Source organism: Phyllostomus hastatus, unplaced genomic scaffold (genome assembly GCF_019186645.2).
Source record: "Phyllostomus hastatus isolate PE091 unplaced genomic scaffold, TTU_PhHast_1.1 phas_contig_210, whole genome shotgun sequence".
Classification (NCBI taxonomy): Eukaryota; Metazoa; Chordata; class Mammalia; order Chiroptera; family Phyllostomidae; genus Phyllostomus; species Phyllostomus hastatus.
In genome coordinates this window covers 30,604,472-30,626,992 of record NW_025333737.1, presented here as the reverse complement: position 1 = coordinate 30,626,992, position 22,521 = coordinate 30,604,472, and the positions used below count along the sequence as shown (strand labels likewise).

The 22,521-nt window shown below is 61.0% G+C and overlaps 1 protein-coding gene across 8 annotated transcripts in view; it reads left to right on the top strand.

Moving 5' to 3' along the window:
- The first annotated feature begins 876 nt into the window (after positions 1 to 876).
- The window catches only part of ZNF385C (zinc finger protein 385C), a 52,416-nt gene continuing 30,771 nt past the window's right edge, over positions 877 to 22,521 (top strand). For 6 of the 8 annotated variants that reach the window (XM_045836492.1, XM_045836495.1, XM_045836491.1 and 3 more), the window contains exon 1: positions 20,763 to 20,891. The gene's annotated coding sequence lies outside the window, so the exon portion shown is untranslated. Of the gene's footprint in view, positions 907 to 17,277; positions 17,402 to 20,762; positions 20,892 to 22,521 lie in introns of those variants that run through there. The other 2 variants (XM_045836490.1, XM_045836489.1) reach the window with 2 other exon arrangements.

Genomic DNA, 22,521 nt, shown 5'->3' with positions numbered 1-22,521 from the left:
CGCTGATTGACAGCTGGAATTCCAGCTCTGGGCTTTGGGTCTGCATCCCGCCAAGAGAGTGTCCCCTTCTTTGCCAAGGCCCCTCTTCCTCTTAATCACCCCCTTTCCCCTTCTGTCCCATCTTCGCCTCTCGGGGTCCCTTCTGCATCCGCTCCCACGTCACCTTCAGTCGCTACCCGCCCTGCCAGCAACGTGCCTCTTAAGGGTCAATAAAATTAGCGACGGGGGGCAGAGGGAGGGGCGAGGGCCCAGGGGTGCTAAGCTCGATGGCCTTGAATGCGGCTGGACGCACGGAGCCCAGAAGCCTGTCATTCCAGCGCTGAACTGTGACAGCTGAGGGGCCTGAGACTGGCGCTGGGGGGTGGGGGCGGGCTGCAGGGAGAGCGAGGGACGGAGGAAAAAGATGACCGGGGCACCTAATGGTCCCTCAGTGGCCTGAGCACCTGGGTGGGGGACCCTGACTTAAGAGGGGGTGTCCTGTCGCGCACCCACCTTACCAAGCTGGGAGAGCTTTCCTGAGCTCAGATGGAAAGGGAAACTCAGGCAAGGAGGGGTTCCCGGGCTTTCGTCTTCGTGTGAGGGGTCTTCCTAGGGAGCCACTGCCTCCAGGGCAAGGCCGCCTGAAGGAGGGGGTTTCGTGAGGTCCTCAGGACCCAGGCATCCTAACTTCCCAGCTCTCACAAAAGCCAGAGCCCCAGACTTGCCTCGTGGCTCCCCCCTTCCTTCCCACCTGAATCAGCCGGTCCACCCACCCGACGGAGACTCAGGGTGGGGCTAGGCCGCCGCTCCCCTTCCCAGGCCCCTCCCCCGGCCCGCCCCGCCCTTGCTCTGGCCAGCCCAAAGCCGCCGCGCTCCGGAGCGCAGCGAGAGCAGGTGGTCGCGGCAGGCTCCGTCTCTGCCCCGCAGGTAAGACAGCGACGCGGTCTGGTCCACGCAGAGGACCTCGAGGGCAGGATGGGAGAACAAGGCAGTCCTCTACACCTGTCCTGTGCCCTCGTCTCAAAACTGGGGGACTGCAAGGGACCGTGAGGACATCCCTTTCAGCTCTGAGCTCCGAGGCCCAGCATCCAGCGGGTGGGACTCCACTCTGGGGAAGTTCCCAGGACCCTGGCGGGTTATCCCTGATGCCTGGCCGGCTCCCATGGCTGGGAAAGGGCAGAGCTGGGCATGAGGCACACGGCTTTCTGGAGGAGAGCGGGTTGGGCTTGGTGACTGCAGGGCTCGGGGCTTAAGGAACCTCACTGAGTAGCGTGCCCCATGCCTCATGCAAGGGCAGCACCCTACCCGCTCCCACGTGGAGAGTGGCGGGGTGACCCCGAGAGCTTCTGTTCTGTGTGCAAATGAGGTGAGAGCCAATGCCCAGCTGAGCTGGGGCCTGGGCTTTCTGATGAGCTGCAGGGCGCCTGCAGCACTTATGTACACCTGGGTACAGGTGTGCAAGGGCGCGGGCGGTAAGGGAGAGGGGTTGTCCAGATGGCCCGGGGGACCTAGAGACCTGGGAACCGATTAGACGTTTTCTGTGTCCGTGTCTCGGAGCCAGAAGGGGGAGGTGATCACGGAAGCAGACATGGGGTGGATTTGTACCTTCTGTGTTGGGATTTGGGCTGTAGACGAGGGGTCCTGCTCCCCAGACCTTCAAGGAAGGCTTCCTGGCAAAGCAGGTCCTGCTTAGAGCTCCGAGTCACCAAGGAGAGGCAGACACTGGCCTCCGTGCTGGACTGGGGTGGAGCAGAGGACCCGGACCGCAGAACGGAGGGAAGTCAGCTTACTGCCACGGACCCAGCCAGGACCCCCTTGGCCTTCTAGGTCGTCACAGACCTACAGACAGACCACATCCAAGCTCAGGTGGGAGGGCTTCCTGCGTCTAATTTCCCTGTTCCATGGTTTCTTCCCACCACCCACTGTCACTGCCAGGAAGTTCTTTCTCATATCCGACCTTCATCCCTTCTGCCTCCGTGCCAGCTGCTTGCTTCTGGGAGGCGCTGTGCTGTGGTGGAGCCAGTGGGGGCTTTGGGGTCGGTTAGACTTCAGTTCTGTCACCTCCACCTACTGCGCGACCTTGAACAAGTTACTGAACCCCTTTGGGTTCACGTCCCCACCTGTAAAATGGGGATAATAATAGAACCCGGCTCACAGGGCGGCGGCGAGGATTAAGGGAGAATAGGCCTGCAGAGCACCGAGCACAGTGCCCGGCGCCTGGTGAGGGCTCAGCAAGTGTGACTGTCTCCTCCTGTGTGGGACAGCAAAGCCGGTCGGTCTGCAGGGGGTGGGGTCGGGGGTGGGAGTTGTGTTTGTTTTTTTTTTAACTTGGCCAGAGAGAGCCACGCCTGCTGGTCCCCAGACCTCCACTGGACCTGTCTGGGCTGCCCAGGGCCCCTCACCTCCTCCTCTCCTCATCACCCCGTTTCCATCTGCAGGGTGAGGACAGGGGCCCCAGCAGGACAGCGGCCAGTGGCGGCGGGAGCCCACTTGGGGCTGTGCCTCAGGGGGGGAGCACACTGGTTTAGACACCCCGCTGAAAAAATGTGCCCTTGTCATCGCCTCCCTGCCGCCCCCCTCCCCCGGCCAGAAATCCACAAGGTGAGGTCAAACTGCACTTTTTCCAGGAAGATAAATAACATAAGAGGCTGAAAGTCCCGCTTAGGGGCCTTCCGAGCAGCCCTCCGATGCAGTGGCAGCCCCAGTCCCCGGCCCTCGGTCTGCTGGCTGCTGGAGCAGGCAAGGCCCCGTGAAACCTGGGCAAGGGGGGAGGGTGCCCGTGCTCTGGCGGGGCACTGCTCCGGCCACCGCCCTCCCTGTGGGGTGCAGAGTCAGCAGGGCCAAGAGGGAGACCCTCCTCATCCCCTTCCAGACCACGTTCCCCGCACCTGGGCCTCTGGAGGCCTTGCCCAGGTGGTCGCCAGCCTGTTCCCAGCTCACGCAAGCCTCTCCCCTGGGTGTTCTCCTCCGGGCGGGTTAAGCACTGGGTGGGTGTGCACCGGAGGGGCGACTGGGGACGGCTAAGGGGCAGCTGTTTGCAGGGCGTGCAGATGGAACTAGGATGTGCGGCTGGGGGTCCGCATGCGTGAGAGCGAGTCCCCTGTCGTGCAGCAAGGCGCTGGCAGGAGGAGGGGGCGCACTGGCGGGGGCCAGGGTGGGAGTGGGGCTGGCCCTCCCTCCACGGCATTGTCTCCCGCAAAACCCCCCGGAGTCGGAGGTGCCTAGGTTGGAACCTGGTCTCCCAGGTCGTTGGGAAAGTATATTGTAATTAACAATCGGTTTGTGAGATTTGTAACCTTTAAACACTGAGATCTGTGTGTGCGGGCCCCATTTGTGCTCTTGTGCCGGGCCCTGCAAAAATGTGGGGGCCACCACCGCTGTTTGGCGAACCCCCTTCCCGCGGGCCGCCCCCCAGCGCGGCAGTGCTCCTGTAAACCAGGACTTAGGACACTCCTCCCCGGGACCAGGAAGGACTGTCAAGGTGAAACGAAGACTGTCAGCCGTCACCAACGAACAAACAGTACCCCCTTGGGCCTCCTGACCTCATTCTCCACCCAAAATTGGGACAGTTTTTAAAAATGTCCTGAGATGCTTAATAAGAGGAAAGGGATGAGCGGGAAAGAGGTTGGTCATCCTCTGAGTGTGGGGAGGGTGTGGGCAGTCACTGGACCCCAGGAGCGGGGAGGGGGCTGAGCGGGGAAAGACAGCAGCAGGAAAGACGGACGTTGGACTGGGGGAAGGTCAGGGCCGGGCCTCGCCACCCCTCCAGCTGCCCTTCTCAGAGAGCCGTGCGCCCGTGGCGTGGCCAGGGCGAGAGCCACATGTCCGCAGTGTGGGTCCTCCTGAAAGTGTGCGTTTGGGCCTTGGATTGGGGGGGGGGCGTGTGGGGGCAAGCCGGCCAGGCGGTGGGAGTCATCCCTGGTGGGAACGAATGGCATGTCGCTCCTGGCTGCCGGCGGACGCCCCGTGGCACCTGGACACGGCGTCTGTCCAGAAGAGAGAGCTGTGCAGCCTGTTTGTGGCCGTCTCCGACTCACGCCTGTCCCACTGGGCTGCCTGAGGATCCCACCCGCTGCCGCGGCCTCCTTGGCGCTGTGAGGTGCTCGATGGGACTCGGCACACACGCTTTTAAACACGCGCTCACACTCAGACACGCACACGCCCGGGCATGCGTGCCCCCTACTCTGACACACGGATACTGCCCCACACCGCTGCACGTGCCTAAAACTTCTTCACGCGCAGACGTGGGAACGGACCCCCGCAGCCCCTCCCTGCACGTGACTTCGCACACCCTGAGCCTTCCCCCCGGCCACAGTCTCACTCCCCCCGTTGGGGACTTTCCATTCACCTTGGGTGACCCGCCGGCTCCGTGGCCAGGGGCCAGACGCCTGCAGTGGTTTAGCGTGGGGGGCAGAAGGCAGCAGCGGCCCTGCGGGGACTCCTCGCAAACCCCACCCGGCTTGATGTCCGGCACCTCTGCTCCCCCAGGTCTCACGGCCGGTGTCTCCGGGTCCTGCGTCCCCTCAGTCCCTCTGTCCCCGTGCTGTTCTGCGAGGCTCTCTCTGCCTCAGCCTGTACGTGTGTCCGCCCCGCACCGCCCGCACGCTGTGTGCCCGGCCCGGCCCCTGCTCCCACACCCGTCAGGTTCTGTGTGTCTCTCCCTGCCTCTAAGTCTATCTTATCCTGGGGGGTCTTTCTGTCTTTGTCTAACCCAGACGCTATGGGTGTCTCTGTCTGTCTGTCTGTCCCTCTGTGTGTGTTTCTGCCCTTCTGGCTGTGACATGTGCGCGCACACACACACACACACACACACGCTTCCCCACTCTCTCCCGCCTCACAACCCTGTCTCCGATGGTCATGTCTCAAGTCCGCCCTATCTGCGTCTGTATTTCTGTCTTTCCCTCTCTCCACCGCTGCCTCGGAGTCTGGGTGTGAGTCTCTCTGTTCTCTCCCTGTCTTGTTCTCGCGAGGTGTCCCGGGGGCCACAGGACAGCCAGATGTCTCAGAGTGCAGAAGGAGGTGGCGGAGCATCCTGGGGTTGGGGGGGGGGGCGCCGTCATTGCTGGGCCCCCGCGGTGCCAGGCAGGGAGTCAGCGAGGATGTCAGGCTCCGGGGAGGACAGAGGTCAGCCGGTCTCTCCCAGCTCCTCCGCTGGGAACTTAAGGTCTTGGGGGCTTTGGCTGCAGACTCTGGAAGGTTGATCACCAGTGAGCAGGCCTGGGAGCGGGGCTGGGGGTTCCGGGTGATGGGGGGAGAGCCCCTGTCTTTCTGGGGGATCCGATCTACTCTGAGCTGAGGGGCGGGGGAGGGGGACTTGGAGCCCCCCCGCCCCCCAGAAGAGGCGTAGACCTGAGTGGGGCTGAATTGACACTTTTCTTTTTCCTCGAAGCAGCCAGCCAAGCCCAGCGCACCCACCCCAGCCCCAGCTTCCTGCTGCAAACCACCACCTCGCTCCCCGCCCTGTTCCAAAAATTTCCGCCAACTGCCCCTGGGCCCGGGGGCCCCGTCCAAACAGCCTCCCTGCCCCGCTCCCGGGCGCCCCCACCCAGGCCTCTCCTCACGGCCACGGCCTCTCGCACAGCAGCGGCTGTGTTGGCTGTTTGTTTGACTAAGGCTTCCTCGGGTGGGGTGAGGGCCGGCTCGCTGGAGCTCCTCTCCACCTCGGATGCCCCGGCAGGAGGCCAGGCCCCCCCGCCCCTCCCCAGCCGTGCTCACTGTGCCCGCACTGCCCTCCCAGGGCCCCCACAGGCCCCTCCCCCCTCCCCAGGTCCCAGACTCCTCTGCCCTCCTGACCTCAGTCTGTCCATCCCCACATCGGACAGGCAGGGTATGAAGGTCTGAGACCCCCCGCACCCCCGCCTTGCCCCTGGCCGAGGGGAGGAGGCGCTGGAACCTGGCACACTTAGGGTCCCCAGGGGTCCCAAAGAGGAACACATGGGGGGTGGTCTTCGAAATGTGGGAGAGGTTTGCCCACCTCTCCCTTGACCGAGGCGTGACCCAGCGACAGTGAGACTTGGGCAGAGGGACGATTCCCGAATGAGTTGGGCGCCCCTCCCAGGACCTATCCCAGAAGACCTCCCCGGCCCCAAAGGGTCTCTCCATCCCTGGGGTTCGTGTGGTGCCGTGCTGTGTGCAGAGCCGTCCCCCCCACCCTCTGCGCACTGGGAAAGGTAGCAGATCCCCACTCACACAGAGCCTGACTCTAGCCCAGGTCTCCCCGCTCCCCACGGCCGGGCCCCCTCCCCACACCGAGCTAGCTGCTCCCCAGGCAAAAAGAGCCCCCCCAAAAGAACCACACGGGGCACAGCCACGTCTTGCCTCTCCCTGCATCTCCCCCTCACCCATGTGTCCCCCGTCTCCCGTGGCCTGCAGGGGGACTCCTGTCCCCACGTGTGTTTCTGGCTGGGAAGGGAGTGGAGGGGCAGGTAGCGTTCCGTGACCTCGTTCTGAGATCTGTTGTCCTAGTTAGCAGCTTCCTGAGGGGAGAGGGACACGAGAAGCTTTTAGAGATGGTTTCACCCACTTGGGTGCTAACTGGGAACGAGACTGTCCCCAGGTCGAGGCTGGGGACAGCTATTCCCAGGCTGTGGGATGAGATGTGGGGGCAGAGAGGCCAGAGAGGGGATCAGGAAGTTTCCCCAAATAGCCTGGCCAGCAGCCAACTCGGCCCAGGGTGGAGGGGCAGCTCAGCTGGGGGGCAGCCGGCCAGTTGGCACGAGGGCCTGGACCTTGGGAAGCTGGGCAAGGGGCAGAAGTGAAGCAGGACCAGTGCCGTCCCCTCCCCTCTCTCCTGCTGAAAGGCCCTTCTCCGGGAGTCGGTGCCATGAGTAGGGGCGAGGCGGAAGCACAAGAGGGGTGTGTACCCCCTGTTGCTTTTCTCTCCCAGGGGCCTTTATAAGTAAGCCCCAGCCCCTTCTCCTGCCCCTCTCCCCCACCCCCCCAGGGACACTGATTTACTGATTCATTCAACAAACACGTACTGAGCACCCAGGAGGTGTTATACTTGCTAGGCCCAGCCCTGGGGATTCAAGGAGGAATAGACGGGGGGAATAGGGAAGAATACCAGGAGGCAGGAAGGGGATCGACCTTAAGGAGGGCAACGAGGGAAGGCCTCTCAGGGAGACTGTATTTCAGCATCAGCCCTGAGAGGGGAGAGAGGGCAGCCGGCGGGTGGGGGGGGGGGGACCACAAGAGTGCCCCAAGCGGAGGGGACAGTCTCAGGGAACCGGACAGAAAGGGCCAAGGGCGGCCGGAGTGTCAGGAGCTGGGGAGGGAGGGACACGAACACAGGTCAGGATATTTCGACCTGGATATTTTGACCCCAGGGATGTTTTGAATGCAAACACTTTCAACCAAAACATACCAACACTGGAGACTTTTTTAGAAAGTGTTTTCCAGTTTGAATGCTTTTCGTGTAACTGAATTCCTTGGTCAGATTTTCCCATTTTTTTCCTCTATGGCACAGTTAGACACATTTCCATTTCTTCATTCCATTTTAATTGTACTGATATTATTTTCACTGGCATCAATTCTGTATAATATTTTTTAAAAGGTATTTATTTTTTTAGACAGAAGGGAAGGGAGGAAGAGAGGGAGAGAAATATCACTGTGTGGTTGCCTCTCACACGCCCCCTACTGGGGACCCAGCCCACAACCCTGGCATGTGCCCTGACTCAGAATCGAACCTGCGACCCCTTGGTTCGCAGGCCGGTGCTCGATCTACTGAGCCACACAAGCCAGGGCCAATTCTGTATAAATTTTGATGCCAAAATTCATTGATCAATTTGGCATTTGATCAAATTTTCCTGACCCTGGTCTCTGTCGTTGTGCCACAAACTGGGTAAACTCCCCAATTTTATTAAGTTTAAACTAAAAAAAAAAGGTTGGTGGTCAAGATTGGATTCTTCTGTTCATTGCAGGCAATAACAAATCTTCCTGTAACCATCTGCTCTCTGGTTCTAACCCCGTCCTTAGGTGAAGGGTTGTATTTACACCTCCGTTAATCTGCGGGAGGGATCTCGTCGGAGGGGTGGGTTGGGAGAGAAGGAGGCCGGGGTGGGGTTCTCTTACAGCAAAGGAGGAGCCTTTCAGGCACCCACTATGTACTATACTTGTGGTTTCCAAGTTCTCAGCAGAACAGTGACACAGTCAGATTTGTCTTTTTAAAAGGCTCCTCTGCCCTCGTTGGTGTAGCTCAGTGGTAGGGCACCAGACTGTGAACTGAAGGGTTGCAGGTTCGATTCCCTGTCAGGGCACGTGCCTGGGTTGTGAGCCAGGTCCCCAGTCGGGGGGTGGGGGTGGGAAGCAACTGAATGATGTGTCTCTCACACATTAATATTTCTCTCCCTCTCTTTCTCCCTCCCTTCGCCTCTCTCTAAAACATGAATATCCCTCCGGTCATGTGAAGCACAGCCTGGCCAAGGAGGGCTGTCAGGAAGCTCAGGAGGCTGTTACGTCAATCCAGCTGGTAAAGAGAAGTGAATGGATTGAAGGAAGATTAGGGAGGTAGAAAGGGCAGTGTAATTTCTGTCCCACTCCCCAGGACCGCAGCACTGCCCTCCCCACGTGCCCAGAGTGACCTCGGAGTCACTCCCCACACCCTCAGCGCCTGCCCCGCCCTTCCTCGGAGTCTGGCCCCTGGAGTTTGCACAGGGCGGAGACCAGATAGAACTGGGGTGTTTTCCTCTCCAAGTCTCTCTCCTGACCGAATGCCGCTAAGGGTCAGGGTCAGGGTCAGGGATGCCCCGCTGAAGTGTGGCTGAAGTGTGGTTGGGGGTGGTCCCTGGCCGGAGCAGCCAGGGCGGCTGCAGAGCTGGCAGTGAAACAGACCCAGACACAGGGCGCTTGTGCGGCCCCTGGCTCCACGCTCAGGGTGTGACCCTGGCCAGGGGCACAAAGAAGCCTCTGTCAATCCGTGCAGGGCACAGAGCCCACCTGGGCCAGGCCCGGCGCCAGAGGAGCAAGGGAGGTGGGCCTGGGGGCACCGGAAGAGAGAAGGCTTGAAGGGACACAGACCTGAGGTGTGGGTGTCCGCTGGGGCAAGTCACTTCCTCGGGCCCATCACCTGCAAATGGAACCTTCCTCCCAGCCTCCCAGACCCAGTGCATCCCGGGGCATCATCAGGACCCCTTAGCTGACTGACTAAAGCATCGCCTTCCTAGAATCATGAATTTTTAAATACTTTTAACAAACACAGTTATTACCTTATGCCTGTTTGTGAAACAGTTTACAATTATTGATTCATTTCATCCCCGTAATGACCCTCTGAGATACTCTAAGGTGTTCTTTATCCTTACTTTACAGATGGGGAAACTGAGGCACAGCAGTGGCCAGGGTCACACAGGAAGTGGTAGAGGTAGGATTTGAACCCAGACAGTATGGGTATGCTGTGGTGCTTCCGGAAAGGTGGAGGTGGACGCACCTTAGGCCAGGGACCTGAATGGGGGTGTCAGTTCTTCAGCGGGGGTGGAGGGTATGCCCAGCGCCTCTGCACTGGGGCACATAACTACAATGTCTCCCAGCCCCCCACACCCGGGTCCCGGCCCCCGGGGCAGGGCTGGGGGTGCAGTGGGAGGGAGAGGAGTTCAGGGCCCAGAGACCCAGGGCAAGAGAAGGGGCTGCAGCAGGGGTCCCGAGGAGCAGACCGCAAGCCTGGCGTCTTTGGAGCAGGAGCCGTGGTGCCCAGGGGAGGCCGGGGCGGATTTGGTATTCCTTCCACCCTAACGAGTCATACCCAGGCTTTGTGCCACATACCTGACCCCTAGGAGCCCAGGTCTGGCCAGACTTGACGCATGGACATGGGACAGAATGACAGGGGGACTCAGCCCAGGGGTGAGGGTAGTGGGGGGAGCACCCACGCTCACGGCGGTGGGGACCTTCAGGCTCCAGGATACTGGACTGGCTGAGAAAGGAGGCGGGGCCTCCCACTGTGGGGGAGGAGGGGGAGCAGTGCGCCCTGAAGCTGCGGTGGTCCTGGTGGGCGTGGCCAGAACCCACGGGCGGAGTTCTGGGAGCTGCAGTGTGTTCTGCTACCCGCGTCTCTAGACCTGTCCTCTAGACCTGTCCGCTCTTCACAAAGTCCCCGGCGCTTGTTAAAAAGGCAGGCTCTGGGCCACACCCCTCTACTGAACCCTAACTCCTGGGGTCGGGGCCCCGCCCCGGAGGCCTGACAGGCCCCGCAGGTGATGCCCCCAGGGCCGGGCGCTTAGGAGTCCTGCAGGGTCCCGGGGTTCTCACCCTTTGCACATCAGAATCACTCGGACAGAGTTAAAGAACCCCAGCGACCCGGCCGCGCCCCAGACTAACCCTGTCGGAACCCCTGAGGAGGGGCTCAGGCCCCAGAAGTTCTCCAGGGTTCCCCGGGCGACTCCGGAGAGCAGCCATGGTTGAGGACCCGCAGGTAGGCCTGCCCTTCGGGTCAGCCAGGTCTGAGCTGAAGTGTCTGCTTCCCAGAGAGGCCTCCTCCTCTGGCTTCCCGTCCTCCTTGACCTCGTGCGTTTGTTTATCTGCTTGTTAGGGTGCCCATGGCCCCTGGATTGAGGCTCCGTGGGGGCTGCCCGAGGGCCCTTGTTCACCACTTTGATCCCCAGGCGTAGAATGGAGGGCCTGGCACAGAGTAGGTGTTCAACAAATGTGTATTCAGTGAGTCTACCAAGCCCCTACTGTGTGCCAGCCACAAGGGGAGACACTCTCCCTACAGTGTCTCGACGCTTCCAACAGCTCTATGTGGCAGACACCCTCCGGCCTGTTTTACAGATGGGAGAGGAGAAGCAGCTTGCCCAAGGCCTGCCCGCTCCGGAGTCCATCCTGGGCCTGAGCCGCTTCCCGGCCACGGCCCGGAGCGGCCCTGCTGTGGGGGGCAGCCCGGCAGGCTGGAGGCTGGACAGACGGCCCGAGGCGGGCATGGGCCATGTTGAAACAGCCTGTCTTTGGGGCCTTTCTCGGAACCTCTCGGTTGGTTTTGAAAGGCGTCCTTCATGGCTTGCAAGGGCCGCGTGCTTCTGCCCGCTGGACCTGTTGGACAGGAGAACTCCTTGATGTGGTCAGTAGCTGCTCCCTGGCCAGGGGGACCGTGGCCACCCCACCATCTTCCTCAGCCAAGAGGCTTGGAGGCTTTCCGCTCCCTCCGGCCCCGGGGGACCCCGGATTCTCAGGGTCACCCCCAGGCTCCCCCTGCCTCCATCCTTCTAAGGTCAGGGTGGAGCAGGTTCCGTTTCTCACACCAAGGAAGGGGACAGGACCCAAAGGTCTGGCGGGGAGGTGGGGGTGGGGGGGACTCTGCTGGACACACTCACTAAATAAAAAAGCCTCAGGAAATGAAGGGTGGGTCAGGGAGGCTCAGAGATCTTAGTTTCCACAGGGTTGATCCTGGCTGGCAGTCAGGGCCTCTCCCAGCCTCTTCTGAATGCAGCCCTTTAAGTACAAGGGAAGGTGGCCAAGGTCCCGGTGAGGAGCCCTGGGCCGTCAGCCTTTCCCATCCCTTCTGTGGGACAGTATGGGGAAGTCCCCCCAGTAAGCTGACTACCTTCTAGACTGCTGTTATTGCAGCTAACTTCCCACAGAGGGGGGCCCCCCTTGCTGTAGGTACCCCAGTTCCTGGCCTTGCGTCCTCTAGCTCCAGCCTCTCCTACACAAGCCAGGCGGTTCCGCCGAGCTGGGTGAGGAGGTTGGAATGATTTCCGTTGCACAGGCAACAAACACAAACTGAATGCAGCTCTGAGCTGTGGAAGCTGGGGATGGGCTGGCAGCATCGAGGCGAGACGGTGGGCAGGAGGGGAGGGGTTTGGTTGCGGCAAGGGGTGGACACCCTGGGCTGGGAGAGGGGATCATTAGTAAGGTTTCTGGGGTTCCATCCAGGCCTGTTTGTCTTCTTTCCTCCTCCCCCCATTAGTTTCCAATGCACAGCTGAGGGGAAGTCCTTTCTGCAGTCTTACCACTGCCCCTCCTGCTGTCACTAACAATGCCATACCTCACATCACGATGGCTCTCGATAGCTTGCAGGGTATTTTCTATACATATTATCTTATTTAATCTTCTCAGCTGTCAGGCTGGGGTCAGGGGAGTTATTGTTGGTTATTAGTATTGTGATCCCCCTCCCACTGGCGGGGAAGCAGGTGTGGGGAAAAGGGGAGTGTTCCCAGTCCCAGGTAAGTGCCAGGGTTGCCGCAGATGTGCGTGGCTGCCGAGCCCACGTTACTCAGGAGGCCGCCACTTTCCTCCCACAGACACGTACTTGCTCTCTTCCTGGCTCCCTCCCCTCCCACTTCCCCGCAACCCAGAGGCAGCCTGGCCCCGGGGAAGTCATCCTGTGCAGCCCCCTGCCTCTAGCCCCTCGCAGCAGCGGGGCCTGCAGCCTGCGTGTGGTGGCCGTGGCATCTGGAGCTCACCTGGCCCAGGCCCAGGAGAGAGGGTGACGATGGCAAAGTCGGGGGAGTCGAGGGTGTCAAGGGCGTCAGCTGCTGCTGTTTCTTTTTGGGCAAAGACTTTTAAAGTTTAATGTGATAATCTCATCCTGATTACTGCAAACCGAGGACCTCGGGACCATCCAAGAATCCGTTACCAGCCCCGCGGAGGGAGCGGGAGGCTGCCGGGCCGTCCCGGCACCGCCGCCCCTGCCTCATGCACGCCGGGGAGGGCTGAGCCTGGGTTTGTGTGTGTCATTTCGTTTGGTTCCGTTTTCGGCAGAAAGAAGGTGTTTCTAGATCGTGGCAGAGACGATAAAGTAGGGCCCCACTACTTCCAGACCTGGACCGGGGGACCCCGAAACATCCCTTTTACAGCTGAGAAGTTCTTGTTCTAGAGAGCGGTTTCTGGGGAGTCTGGGCGTGAGGCCTGTCAGAGGGCACAGAGCGTCAGCCCCTGCAGGGGCGCGGGGGGGAGGGGTCACCGCACCCCCACCCCATTTTGCCAGCAGGGAAGCCCAGGCTGCGGCCGCCGTCTCCACGTGACGTGGGCTCCGAGTAAGCCAATTAGCACCGTGTCTGCTTCTGTGTTCCGGGTGCCTGTCTCATTATTTGGGGATTTATGTCTCGGTCACCGTGAAGGACAACTGTCACGGTTTCCATTGGGAGGAGCCTGGCCGGCCCCGGGAGCCCGGGCGGCAGGAGGTGGTGCCACCCGGCTTGGGACAGGATGGGGATTTAGTTTCAGGGGGATTTGCGATGGATGGGGCGCCGCCCTGGGCACATGGTGGCTCCGGGCTATTTTAGGAGGCGAAGGCTGGGGGGGGAGGGAGCACCGTGGACTTTTCAAGCCATAGGTAGGGATTCTGCCCTTTCGGTAGGAACGGAAAGGACCCGCGGTGGACGACAGGGCAGGCCGACCCAGCACAGGGGCTTCTCCCACCCGCCTGGCCCCCAGTGGTCCAGCGTTACGGTGCCATCCCACCCCGGGCCAGGCAGTGAGAAGGGCCAGAAGCTGCCGGCCAGCCCGGGGTCGGTGGCGTCTTGCCTGAGCTGAGCTCCTTGGCTACAAGGCTCTGCCCCAGCTTAGCCCTTGGTATTATTAGTCTGAACAATTAGTGTAACCATCTCATGTCTTTGCAGGCGAAACGGCACTCAGGAAAGGTGCCATGGGGCAGGGAAAAGGACACGGCCCTGAGCCAGGCACGCCCAGGTTCCTGTGCCCCGTGGGCCACTTCCAAGCGGGCGATGTGGATTGCGATGTCCCCCCACTTCTCTGGGCTCCGGTGGCCATCTTCAAAGCAGGGACAGTATCACCTCATTAACGATGTCCATGTAGTCACTGGGCACGTTCTGTCAGGGGCGATCTCCTGTCTCCATCAGCGATGCTGTTTTGTGCTGACTGCCCAGGTTTACAGGGAAAGGAGCTGAAGCTCAGAGAGGGATAGCAACTTGCCTGAGCCCACACAGCCCATCCCATTGCTCACGCCCACGTGCCATTCCCCACACCCAGCAGGACGTATCGTTCACCTGCGGTGTGCCAGGCTGGGGGTTCATCGCAGACAAAGCGGAGGAAGAGGTGATAACGGGATGGCACCGGGCAGCGGTGGGAACGGAGTGGTCCAGCTGGAGACTCGGCGGCTTTATTTAGACTCAGGGTCATTCTCTGGGCTGGGGAGGGCCATAACCAGGGGCCTGAGCCCCTCCCTGAACAAGGGGTAAGTGCACCAGGGGGCGCCAGCACTACCTGGCACCTCCAGCTCTCGTTACTAAGGAGAGGTTTTTCTGTTTTCTTCCTCCTCACCCCACCTTTATAGCAAAATAAACAAACAAATAAATAAATCCCAGAGCACAAGGGCACACTGGAATAAGGCCCTCAGAGGCACTGTGACCTAGAAGAAGGAGAGACTAGAGTTCGGAGTCAGCCAAACGGGACGGGACGTGCCTCCACCCCTCTCTGGCTGTGTGTCCTCGGGCAAGTAAGATGACCTCTCTGAGCCCCCCCCCTTTCCTTATCTTCCAAGTGAGGAGAGGCACAGGGCTTTTCAGGGCTATCGGGAGGATAAACGGGATCAGGAAAGGATGGGGAGGGCCTGGGATGGCCCCACAGCTGAGGGCAGGGCTTTGTCCGCGTGGGGGCTGGAGTGCAGGGGAGTGTCTCTGCGGGGCCCCAGCCGGCACCTGGGGTCCTGCGGAGTGATTCTGACGGGCCGGGCGGGCGGGACAGCCAGCAAGCCCGAACCCAAGGTCTGGTGCTCAGAGTTCAAGAAATCGCTCTATTGGAAGAAGTCAGTCAATCAGTCCATCAATCGCTCTATGGGCAACTAGATCGGGACGCTGAACTCGTCCACATATTACGTGAAAATCACCCTGGGGGGCGTCGTGGACCCCCAGCTCTACGCAGAGCTGACCCAGTGGTGCAGAAAAGCGAAGTCAGGGGCAGTGCTGACAGGGGACAGTGCTGAGGAGGGGGGGGGGGAGCCTTTCCCTTTTTCTGCTCTAACGAGGACATTGAAAGCTTAGACAAGTTTAGAAAGATATGACTGGAATAATAACACACCTAGAAACCATTTAGTCAACACATTTTCATTAAGTTGCTTCATACAGGTCCCTTGGTCACCGTGCAAGGTACCTACCGGGCAGCAGGGAACAGGTTAAAGGCCTAGAGTGGGCCCACGCAGTGCAGTGGGGTGTCCAGGGCAGGGTTTGGAAGAGACAGGTCAATATATTGTCCTAAGTGCAGTGTTAGGGACTCATACAAGGCGCCCTGGGAGCACGTGGGAGGGGCTTCCTCCTGGGGAAGGGAAGAACAGCTGAGGGAAACGGGTCTCTTCAGCTGGGGGAAGAGACCTCGGAGAAAGAAGCTGCCAGCCGTTTTTTGTTTGTTTGTTTTGTTTTTTAAGATTTTATTTATTTATTTCTAGAGAGGGAAGGGAGGGAGAAAGAGAGAGAGAGAGAAACATCAATGTGCGGTTGCTGGGGGTCATGGCCTGCAACCCAGGCATGTGCCCTGACTGGGAATCGAACCTGCGATACTTTGCTTTGCAGCCTGCACTCAATCCACTGAGCTACGCCAGCCAGGGTCAGCCAGTCATTTTTAGCTGGCTGCAGGAAGTGGAGTGTGCTCTTCCCCAAAGGACCAGGGAGCAGGTCTGGAGCCGGCGCACGGCATTGTGGGAAAGCAGCTTTCACCCCCGCGCCCCCCGCAGCGATGAAGTTTCTGTCATTGAGAACTGTCCAACAATGGAGTGGGCTGTCGCGGGCGCCGTGACCTCCCTGTCATTCACGTGTTCAAGCGGAGGCCAGAGGGTAGCTTGTGGGGGACAAGGGGGACACAAAAGGGACAGTACGACCTCTAAGGCCCCTTCCAAGTCTCCCACTGCGGTTCTCCGTGGACAGACTGGGTGTGGGCTGTGAGGGGGCGCCGTGGCTGGGTCAGGGTCAAGGACGGGTGCACGGCCGGACGGCACGTTGCACGCGGTGTGCTATGACTGCCATCCTCACCCTGGACGTATTACTATCTTTTTTAGTAACTGCTTAATTAAGATTTGTCACCTACCACACAACCCCCCTATTTATAGTGTACAGTGTAACGTGGATGCACGTTCAGAGTGGAAGTGAGTTCACGGATTCACTCAGCAAGCATCTGTCGAGCATCTCTTAGGTACGCACCGAGCTTTCTGCTAGAGCTTTGGGTGCCCGGGAAATAGAGGCCCTGCCCTCCTGAGGGAGACAGGTAAGTCCCCAAGCAAACGGACTAGGTCTCGGGAGACCTGCTCAAAGGGAAACTAACCAGGGCCTGGGACAAAGGAGAAAGGGGCTGGGGACACCAGGCCTGGGGAGGAGACTTTGGAGCTGAGGCTTGAGCAACAAGGAAACTTCCCTGTGAAGGGGGGTGAGGGGCTCCAGGCTGAGGACACAGTGGGGACAGGCTGCTGGGTGTGAGGACCAGGAAGGGGTGCTGGGAGGCTGGGCCGCGGAGGTGGGGGCGTTGCCAAGGCCCCTCACAGGGGGGCCCCCTCCCCAGAAGGTGAGGTCCACACGAGGCGTGCCGGAACATGAGGCGGGTGGGCAGCGCTGGTACATCTTCTTGGCATACAAGAGCCACTTCTGTCCCCTTTCTTGGGGACTTGCTTTCTTCCCATTACGGCCTCCCCAGAATGGAAAGATGGCAGAGCTCTCTTAGGAGGTGATGCCACCGGCTCCTGCCTCCCGCCCTGCCCTGCTCGGCCCTGTGTCCCTGCGTTGTGGCCGGGACGCATGCACTGAATCCCTGGGAGGGCTCAGGAAGGAACCCCAGCCACAGGCGGGGGCGAGGGTTCCCCAGCAGGCGCCCCCCTCTTGCTGTCTCCCCTGACCTCCAGAAACGCTTCCTAGGACCAGCCTGGAGTCTCCCATTTGGTGCTCATTTCCCGTGTGACTTGAATCCGTCACTTAATGTCCCCAAGTCTTTCATTTCCTGCTCTGTAAAATGGGGATCAAGCCAATCCCAGCGGAGCAGTTATGAGGATTGAATGCGATCCCTCCTGGCACCCAGTAGGTGCTCCATGAATGTCTGCTTCCTCCTTCTCTCTGAGCTTCCCCTCACAACGGGGGGCAATTTGCAGGGGGTCAGGGAGATGACAGGAGGAGTGGCCCGTGGGAGACGGCCACTTTGGGGTCCCCTTCCCTGAATCTGGGACCCCTGGGAAAGCTGAAGGGCGCTCAGACCCGGCCCGCCAGCTGTAAGGGAGAAGCTCCCCCGTGGGCCCAGCCCTTCTGCGGGGGAGCCCCGTGTGCCCCCTGTCCAGGCGGCGTGCAGCCCCTCAGTGGCCCGCCTGCCCGGCTCGCCCGGGCTCCGCTTGGGGCGGCGCGGCTCCTGGCACCTGCTCCGCCCGGGCCGCCCAGGGGCGGGCTTGGGAGACACGGCTGCCGCTCAGGGACGCACCCGCCCGGGACTCGCCCGCCGCGTACCTCTGTGTCGCCCTGGGTGGCCGAGGGCGGCTAGATGCAGCCCTGCCCGGGTCCAGAGCGCCCTTAAGGTAGGTACCGGCGCACCCCATCCCGGACCCACACGCCGCTGGGGCTGAGTGCCTGCAGGGGGGCCAGCCGTGCCCGGGAGCGGGTGTAGGTGGCTCTCCGGAGCCGCAGGCAGCGGCAAGGACCTTGCCCCACCTGGAGTCGGGGGAAGGTGGGAGACAAGAGCCCCAGCTCTTCGAGAAACCGAGGTTGACCGGAGGGACAGTCAGGGTGATGGTGAGAGGGACTTCAGCCCCTGGTAGGGGAAGGGAGGCTGGGGACCACGGGGCAAGAAGGGTGAGACCTCCACCCTGGGGAGGGGGACCGTTGTCCGAAGTCAGGCTGGACTCAATGCCTCGTTTTCCTGGGGAGTTTAGAGAACCCCCAAATCAATCCACCGGTTGCAGTCTCTGGGGTAGAGTTGAATGGGAGGGTTGAGGGAAGGGAGGTGTATCCTCTCTGGGGGTGCAGCGAGCTCCCCCACCTTCCTCCATCACAGCCACTGGAGGCCTCCCTGTCCCGCCCCTCCCCCCTTGAGCAGACTGGCTCCCCTTCAGCGATGGGCTAGTGTGGGCCCTCCTCCGGGCCTGCCTGCTCCCACCCGCAGCTTCTGTACCTTCAGAGGGCCTCCCGCCCCTCCTCCCTCTGGCTCCCGGGACTCACTCCCCCAGCCGGATTTGACATGCTGCTGGTGCGGCCACCATGTGCGGGGAGTGGGGTTTGGGGGAGCTGGGCTGGGGGGCAGGCCCTAGGTCAGTCTGAGCTGTGCCAGGAGCCTGGGCCCTGCTGCCCACAGGAGGCGGCCAGGGGGCCTGGGGCGTCTCCTGTACAAGTCAGGTTTCCCAGGCCTTGCCTGGTAGCCACAGACTGGAACAGGTGGCACTGAGGCTCATACGCCCTTCCCAACCCCTCCCCCACCACACCCACCACCTTAGAGGCAGCTCTGTGGACCCTGCAGGGAGACATGCAAGTTAGAGAGCAAGAAGGACTTCCTTCCTGAGTGCGTGTGGCTTGAGGGTCTTGGGGGGCGTCTCCCTGCCCAGGAGAGCCAGCCCCTATCTCTGGGGGTGTCAGGAGGGCCTTTGGAATACCCAACCAATAGAAGGTAAGGACAGAGCAGGCTGGGGGAGGGGAAATGGCAGGGGACAGTGACTTCATCCCTGGACCATTATTCTCCTTCACCTCCCGTGCCCTCCCTCTCTCCCTTCCTTGGAGCCGGAGTGTTGACTTTCAGCACCTCTTAGCCAGCTCACTCCTGAAATCCCCAGCACCCAGAAGTCCAAGGGAAAGGCGACAGGCTTCCTCTGTCACCACTTTGGGTGGAGAGACAGCCATGGCTGCCTTGGTTTGCCCAGCAGAATACCCCCACACACACCTGGCCCCCGACACCTGGACCAGCTGTTGGCCAGCCCCTAGGACCACCTGCTTCTGCAAAGCAGGGATGTGTGGGCCACGGGTGGGCACGGCCGGCCCCACTCAAGCCATCCTACCCAATAGGTGGGAGTCTCTGCCACCTCTGGGGAGTTTTGGGTGTGGCTCTAAGTGACCCCAGCTCTCTGGGCCCCCAGGCTGGCTGAGGTGGTGCCACTCTGTGGTGGCCACACACTGAAGTGGGTGTTCCCCTTTCCTCACCCTAGGAAGGTGTTGGCCTTGGGGGAAGGGAGGGAGAGGGAACAGAGACCAAAGTGCTCCCTGGTAACCCCCCAGGGACACTGAGGCGGCAGCCAGACCCAGGAGGGCCCCTACTGTACTAGGACACGAACAGACAAGACCTCTCTTCTTCCAGACACTTCTCTCTGCAGCTGGGTCAGTGGGGACGGGAGATGCCACACTCCTGCTCGAGACCTGTGAGTGACGGGGATGGGGGCCACCAGCGTCCGCAGCCCCTGCCCCGATCATGGGATGGGAAGGAACTGGCCCTGCTCACCTCCCTTTTTGACTCTGAGCCGCGGGTCCCTCGTTAGTAAAGCCTCAGAGGGCAGTTATGGGGGTGAACGGAGGCCACGTTCCCGCAGTGCCCAGGAGGCAGCGGGCACTCACTGCTGGGCAGTTCTTTCTCCACGTCCACCCCATCGGCACCCCCTCCCCCCGCCCCCGCCTACCTCCTTAGAGGCAGCTGCTCTGTGCTGCCGCGCCTCCTGCAAAGGACCTAGGAGATTAGCTCAGCCCATCCCCCTCTCTTTAAAGGTGGAAACCAAAGCCCAGGGGGGCAGGGACGGGCCCAAGGCTGGTCGGACAGCCAGGCTCCCTTCTCAAAGGCAGGTCCCGGGACCTGGCTGGAGGACGCGGGAGGGTAGATGTTGGCAGATGTGGGGGAAAATACCAGAATGTAATTAGGTTCATTAAAGGTTTGGTGAGGGAGCCCTTCATGCCCGGCCAAAGGCTGGGGACGGGCCGAGAACCTTCCTCTCCAGTTAACCCTTCGGCAAAAGCGGCTCTTTGCTGAGGACCCACTTGCCCGGGGCTGCAGGTGAATCGACTCTCGTTCCGCATTGGGTGGCCTCCAGAGTTCTTTCTATCCAACCCTCTTCGGGTGGGCAGACAGAGAATTCCGCCTCCCCGAAACACAGCCCTGAGGCCCGTTGTCACTCAGCAAGAAGTGCTGGGGACGGGCCCTGGGCTCTGCCTGGGTCCTCCCTCCACCCCCCAGTCCCTGTGGCTTCCTGTGGATGGACAGGCAGGCAGGCAGGCAGGCAGCCATCCTGGCCTCCCTCAGCTCTCCAGCTCTGGGGTGAGCCAGCCTCCAGGTGGGCGGCTCCCTCCCCAGTCCAGCCCCCAAGGAAGGGGACAGAACACAGGTTTGCCCCCAACCCCCATCCCTGTGTAGATCACAGACAGACAGGCACCCGGACACACACATGCTCTTTTGCTCTGCTTTCCCCCCGGTCTTCTCTCGCGTTCAGTTCGGTTCTCCCCCTTCCCTCCCATCCTTTCCTCTCAGCCCCTCTGGCTCCGGCTCTTCCCGACCAGGGTGTGGCACCTCCCTGCCTGGCAGCCCGGCCTGATAGGGTCTGGCCTTCCCCCGGCCTCCCCAGGAGGAGCCCCACTCTGACTCGGTAACCCCTCCCCGCCCAGCAGCTCCAGTCGGGGGCTTGACGGGCTTCAGGGCCAAGTGGGACGGGGCAGGAGTTGAGGGCTTGGACTCCGGAGTCAGACAAGTGCAGGTGCAGGTCCGGCCCTGACGCGGTCAGAGCCTGCTCACTAATCTACGACGTGGGGTAATAGGTTAATAATAGTGCCCACCTCATGGCGTTGCCGTGGAGTGTAGGAGAGGTCCTGTGCGTGAAGCTCCTGGCACACCGTCAGCTCTCAGTGAAGTGGCTGTCGTTCTAAAGAGGACGTGGCCCGGCAGCCGGGTGGCGGAGACGGAGGCGGGGAGGTTTGTAGAAGAAGTTCTTGCACGCTCTTTCCAAGCACTTCGAAGAGTCCACTCTCCTGCCCGGGGACTCGATTTCCTCTTCTGCTAAAGAGAGCATGTGGGCCGGGGGCCGTCCACGTGCAGGCCCTGCTGGGGTGAGTCACGCTGGCTCTGAATAGGGGCCAGCTCGGGCGGGGAGTGCTGAGAGAGATTAGATGTTTGTGCGCCCTAAAACTTGCCCACCCCTCCAAATCCGCTGGGAGCCCCAGCTTAGCTGGAGCGGTGTGACTCCTCAGGGACAGCTGGGAAGGCCAGGGCACGCAGGGCAGGCTGGGGCAGGCCCAGCAGCCTGGCTGTGGGGGACACAGTTATCCCCGGAATCCAGGAGGGCCCTGTAAGCCCAGAGGCTGTATATCATGGAGGTTTAATCTGCCCCATGGCAGATACTTGTCTGCTCGCTTAGGCCACGGCCTCGGCATGCCTGTCCTAAGTTGCACTGATATGTCGAACCCCCCTCCCCCACTGTCCCCTTTCTGGAGGGGCCAGGCAGCTCCCTTGGCATGGCCGGGAACGCCTCTTTCCGCTGGCCAGTTGGACGCCCCTCCAACACCTGCACCTGGCACTGTCTTCCTGCTGGGAGAACGGGAGGAGACTTGGGAAAGGCAGGAGAATAGCTAGGATGGCGTCCATCAGAGGTGCGAGGGTGCTGAGTGTTCGCGGTGGGGCGCGGGGAGGCGGGGGGAGCGCTCAGTGGGGCCTCGGAGCGGGTGGTTCTCACAAAGTGATGGGAGTGACTTTCCAGTGCGGCAAAGCCGTGCCGTAGATTCCAGGCATGGTGCCCAGGAGCTTGGCATGGCTCAGAGGGGCAGCCTGGTTGCCCCAGGAGTGAGTAGGAGTGGGGTCCTCCCCGCCTGGAGGAGGGGTCCTGGCTTCCACCTCCCATCTTCCCGCTGGGTGCTCGCTGCGCCACCTGGAGGCTCTCTCTGGTACTGCTCCCCAGCCCCATCACCCTGCAGAATGAAGGGGGCCCTCAAATCACCTCTGACCACGGAAGAGTCAGACGCACGGTGGGTTAGTCATCGCGGGCTGCTAACAATGTACTGCAAACCAGGTGGCCTGAACAACAGACCTTTGTTGTCTTACAGTTCTGGAGGGTAGAAATCCAAGATCAAGGTGTCGCTGGGTTAGCTGGTCCCTTCTGAGGGTGGTGAGGAGGTGTATTCCATGCCTCTCCCCTGGTTTCTGGTGGTTTGCTGGCAGCCCTTGGCGTTCCTTGGCCCCGAGAGGCATCGCCGCCGTCTCTGCCCTCACCTTCCCATGACATCCTCCCCGTGTGAACGACGGTGCCCCAATCCCCCCCTTATAAGAACACTGGTGGTGTCCTATCGCATTAGGGGGCCACCCTGCTCGAGTGTGCCCTCCTCCCAACTTAATGAATAATAATGTCTGCCACGGCTCTACTTCCAAACGAGGTTGTATTTCATAGTCTCAAGTGCCTATGGGGTTCGGGATTTCAACATGTAAATTTTGGGGGGGCACATGGCGAGTCTTCGATGTTCAGGGACAGTCTCATTCCATGATCCGGGCACAGTGACACTCACACTGTGACAGAGCTACTCTGTGACACACACACAGACTGAGCAACCCGGCTTCGCCTCAGTAGACGATGGGGTAGCAGAGACGGTCACGGGGACCCCCGTATGCCAAGACGGACACGTGAGGTGACAGACCGGGTGGCTCCGCCGACAAGCTACAAAACAGCCACACTGCAGATTACTGACGGCT